This window comes from Salvelinus sp. IW2-2015, unplaced genomic scaffold (assembly GCF_002910315.2).
Source record: "Salvelinus sp. IW2-2015 unplaced genomic scaffold, ASM291031v2 Un_scaffold4244, whole genome shotgun sequence".
Taxonomy (NCBI): domain Eukaryota; kingdom Metazoa; phylum Chordata; class Actinopteri; order Salmoniformes; family Salmonidae; genus Salvelinus; species Salvelinus sp. IW2-2015.
Window position 1 is genome coordinate 6345 of NW_019945515.1, and position 4914 is coordinate 11258.

At 40.8% G+C, this 4914-nt stretch overlaps 1 pseudogene; it reads left to right on the forward strand.

Moving 5' to 3' along the window:
- Positions 1 to 4530: 4530 nt before the first annotated feature.
- Positions 4531 to 4914, forward strand: part of LOC112077064 (serine protease FAM111A-like) — a 28020-nt pseudogene continuing 27636 nt past the window's right edge.

The window sequence follows — 4914 nt, forward strand, 5'->3', positions numbered from 1 at the left end:
TCTTTGAAAGACAGGGTCCTGAAAAAGGGGCACTTCTTTTTTTGCTGGTTTATATGAAGATACAGATACAGTACAAAAGTTTGGACAAACCTCATTCAAGGGTTTTCTTTATTGTACTATTTTCTACATTGTAGAATAATAGTGAAGACATCGAAACTATGAAATAACACATATGTAATCATGTAGTAACCAAAAAAGTGTTAAAACAAATATATTTATATTTAGCCACCCTTGCCTTGATGACAGCGTTGCACACTCTTGGAACATTGCTCTCAACCAGCTTCATCAGGAATGCTTTTTGATTGTGGAGGCCAGCGTCATCTGATGCAGCGCTCCATCACTCTCCTTCTTTACGATCAAATATGCATTTGATTTTCCACACAATTGCCTTAAATGTTTGGAATACATATAGTAAGAATTTATCAAATGTTGAAAATTACCACAATTAAGTGCTCAGCTTGTCAAGATATTTCCTTGGGGTGTTTATTAGCCTGATTTTAATAAGATTTCATGTTTCTAAAAATCAGCCAGTTCCAATTTAAAAAGCCCTAACCGGAGTAATTTACAAAACCAACCCAGCAAGAGAGTCTGGAGAAAAGCCTGAGAGAAGGACATTACGCTCGGCAGTGGTGAGTGGTTGCATAGTCAGGTTGCAGGTCTAGTTGAGCACTGTTACCGGTGTCTCAGCCTGGCTGCGTTCAAGCAGTAATAACCTTACATCATTTAATTCGAAGCTCAAGGAACACAAAAAAGAGAGTTGAAAGATTTTGTGATTTAAAAAATATATTATTCTAAACAAATCTTTGATACACATTCATTGGCCTTTTTTGTCTGCGGAAGAATTGTAAAAGAGTCGCTCCAATGGTAGAGTCTTGACAGGGCGAATTTTGATCAACCATCGTGCGTCGGTTACCCGATACTTCCCCTATTGCGGCGACTATTTTTAAACCACCTGCCCGCGAAAAATAAAATTCATGATCATCTTTCTACTTGTTCGCATGAGGGTCTGCTGGTTTCATTTAATGTTATTCTGCCCAGGTCAATCAACACCAGCGTTTGATAATAGTTATTTCTGCTCACAGTTCCGCCGGGGACTGTCCTGTCGTTTTGGAAGACTATTCCGGTAAGGTATCCCGCTGTTTATGATCTCGGAGTGAAACAGGTTTGTTTTTTCTGGTCAAGACTGTCATGACATGCGTAAATCCAGAAATATGAATTATCAATAAAGAAAGCTATTATGTTGATATATGAATAAATCGTTCAAGTATGCACAGGTGTTAGTATAAAAGAAGCTGTCCTTGATCGAGCACCTTTCATCACAATGCTCTTGTTCCAGATCTTATTCGCGCCATTTGTAGGTCTATCAGATGGCTGATATCCTGTTTTTTCTCTCTCACAGTGACAGAGTACGGCTTTGGGTATCCCTAAAACATTATGATACGATTTTGAATTCAGGTAAGACATGTATTAATGTTGATTAATGGTAAAACCATAGTTTAATCAAAATGTTCAAGAAAAATGTTTCCGCGCTGAAGCCTACTTTTTTTTTTAAATGCGTTTTCGCAAATATTTTTTTTAAACTATAGTTCGAAATCAGGTCGACTCTTTGTTACAAGTATATGTGTGCACACCAGTCCATAAGAACCGAACAGTCCGAAACTAAGGGGGTAAAACGCCCAGAAGTTCAGAAAACCGCACCAAACCAATTTGGAATGAACGCCCCACTAAGAGTCCAAGAAGGAAAGCACTTAGATGAATAATCCATTTATTTATTTAACATTTACTGAACTAGGCAGTCAGTTAAGAACAAATTTCTTAATTTACAATGGACGGCCTACCACCGGTCAAAACCCGCGACGACGCTGGGCCAATTTTGTGCGCCGCCCTAATGGACTCCAAATACGGCCGGATGTGATACAGCCTTGAAATAGGCCAGTAAAGATGGGGAAAAATTTACTTGCATAAGGGGTGCTACACTTCTTTTTTTGCTGAGTTTATATGAAAGTATACAGTACCAGTCAAAAGTTTGGACAAACCTCATTCAAGGGTTTTTCTTTATTTMTACTATTTTCTACATTGTAGAATAATAGTGAAGACATCGAAACTATGAAATAACACATATGGAATCATGTAGTAACCAAAAAAGTGTTAAACAAATATATTTTATATTTAGCCACCCTTTGCCTTGATGACAGCATTGCACACTCTTGTCATTCTCTCAACCAGCTTCATCAGGAATGATTTTTGATTGTGGAGGCCAGGTCATCTGATGCAGCTCCATCACTCTCCTTCTTGGTTTAATAGCCCTTACACAGCCTGGAGGTGTGTTTTGGGTCATTGTCCTGTGGAAAAACAAATGATAGTCCCACTAAGCGCAAACCAGATGGGATGGCATATCGCTGCATAATGCTGTGGTAGCTATGCTGGTTAAGTATGCCTTGAATTCTAAATAAATCACAGAAAGTGTCACCAGCAAAGCACCCCGACACCATCACACCTCCTCCTCCAAGCTTCACGATGGAACCACACATGCGGAGATCATCCGTTCACCTACTCTGAGTCTCACAAAGACACAGCGGTTGGAACCAACAAGAACATCTTACCAAAAGACAGATTTCCACCGGTCTAATGTCCATTGCTTGTGTTTCTTGGCCCAGGCAAGTTCCTTTTTCTTATTGGTGTCCTTTAGAAGTGGTTTCTTTGCAGCAATTCGACCGTCTCCTCTGAACAGTTGATGTTGCGTCTGTTGAACTCTGATTTATTTGGGCTGGTAACTCTAATGAACTTATCCTCTGCAGCAGGTCTTCCTTTCCTGTGATGGTCCTCATGAGAGACAGTTTCATCATATCACTTGATGGTTTTTGCGACTGCACTTGAAGAATCTTGAAATGTTCCATATTGATGAGGGACTGCTGTTTGCTTATTGGAGCTGTTCTGGCCATAATATGGACTTGGTATTTTACCAAATAGGGCTATCTTCTGTATACCACCCCTACCTTGTCACAACACAACTGATTGGCTAAAAAGCATTAAGAAGGAAAGAAATTCCACATTAACAAGGCACACCTGTTAATTGAAATGCATTCCAGGTGACTACTTCCTGAAGCTGGTTGAGAGAATGCCAAGAGGGTGCAAAGCTGTCAAGGCAAAAGGGTGGCTACTTTGAAGAATCTCAAAAATAAAATAAATGGAGACTGTCTAGTGCCAAAAATACAGCGTTAAAGACATGTAAAATGTTTCCTGATCTTTCTCATCTCTCACAAATACAGTAGGACAAACACTTCAGAACAAACTTATMTTTTATGTATTTTRTTGATACTTCAAGCGGTCTTAAAATTCAAACTCAAATTGCAAAATGATCCTTGGTATGACCTTCTTAAAACAATTCCATAAAGCTTAGTAGAACCTCCCCAACCGGCTTAAACTTATGGGTTAGGGTGGTTGTGAAACAGTGTTGTAGCTCACTAACTCACCGTACTGGGGTAGGGGGAAGTCAAACTTGGCATCCAGGTAGTTGGTAGCTGAGAAGGAGTGGAGCCGGAGCGGCCCCTTGGACTGGAACCGGAGGGGCCACTTGGAGGGCCGAGGAGGACCCTTGGAGAGCTGGGGCGGTACCTTTCGAAGGGCCAAAGCGGCCACTTGGAGGGCCAGAGGAGGAGTGACCCCATGGAGGGCCGGAGGAGGAGCTGCCGGACCCTTGCAGGGCTCGTCCCCGGTCCTCCAAGGGGCCGCTCCTCCTCGTGCTAGATCCACCAAGGGGCCACTAAATTGGTATAGAATTTTCACAATTGCCTTACTATATGTAATTCCCAAACATTGTAAGAATTTATCAAAACGTGAAAATTACCACATTTAAGTGCTRGCTTGTCAGATTCTTCCTGGGGGTGTTTATTAGTAGATTTTAATAAGATTTCATGTTGCTAAAATGCAGCCAGTTCCAATTTTAAACAGCCCTAACCAGAGTKATTACAAACCAACCCAGCAAGAGATCTGGAGAAAAGCCTGAGGATGAAGGACATTAYCTAGCAGGCAGTAGGCTACTGGTGAGTTGGTTGCTAGTCAGGTGCAGGTCTAGTGAGCATTGTTACCGGTGTTCAGCCTGGCTGCGTTCCAGCAGATARAACCTKCATCATTTAATTCGAGCTCAAGGAACACCAAAAAAGAGAGTTGAAGATTTTGTGATCAAAAAATATATATCTAAACAATATTTGATACACATRATTGCCTTTTTTGGTCTGCGGAAGATTGTAAAAGTCGCTCAGTGGTGAGTCTTGAACAGGGCGATTTGATCAACCAATCGTGGTCGGTTGTGGTCGGTTACCCGATACTTCCCCTATTGCGGGACTATTTAAACCACTGCCCGCGAAAAATAAAATTCATGATCATCTTTCTGACGTGTTCGCAGAGGGTCTGCTGGTTTCATTTAATGTTATTCTGCCCAGGTCATCAACACAGCGTTTGATAATAGTTTATTCTGCTCACAGTTCGCGGGGACTGTCCTGTCGTTTTGGAAGAACTATCCGCGTAAGTAGCCCGCTGTTATGATCTCGGAGTGAAACAGGTTTGTTTTTCTGGTCAAGACTGTCATGACATGCGTAAATCCAGAAATATGAATTATCAATAAAGAAAGCTATATGTTGATATATGAATACATCGTTCAAGTATGCACAGTGTTAGTATAAAGAAGGCTGTCCTTGATCGAGCACCTTTCATCACAGCTGCTCTGTTCCAAATCTTATCGCGCCATTTTGTAGGTCTATCAGATGGCTGATAACCTGTTTTCTTCTCACAGTGACAGAGTACTAGATTTTGGTATCCTAAAACATATGATACGATTTTGAATCAGGTAAGACATGTATTAATGTTGATTAATGTAAACCATAGTTTAATCAAATGTTCAAGAAAAATGTTCCG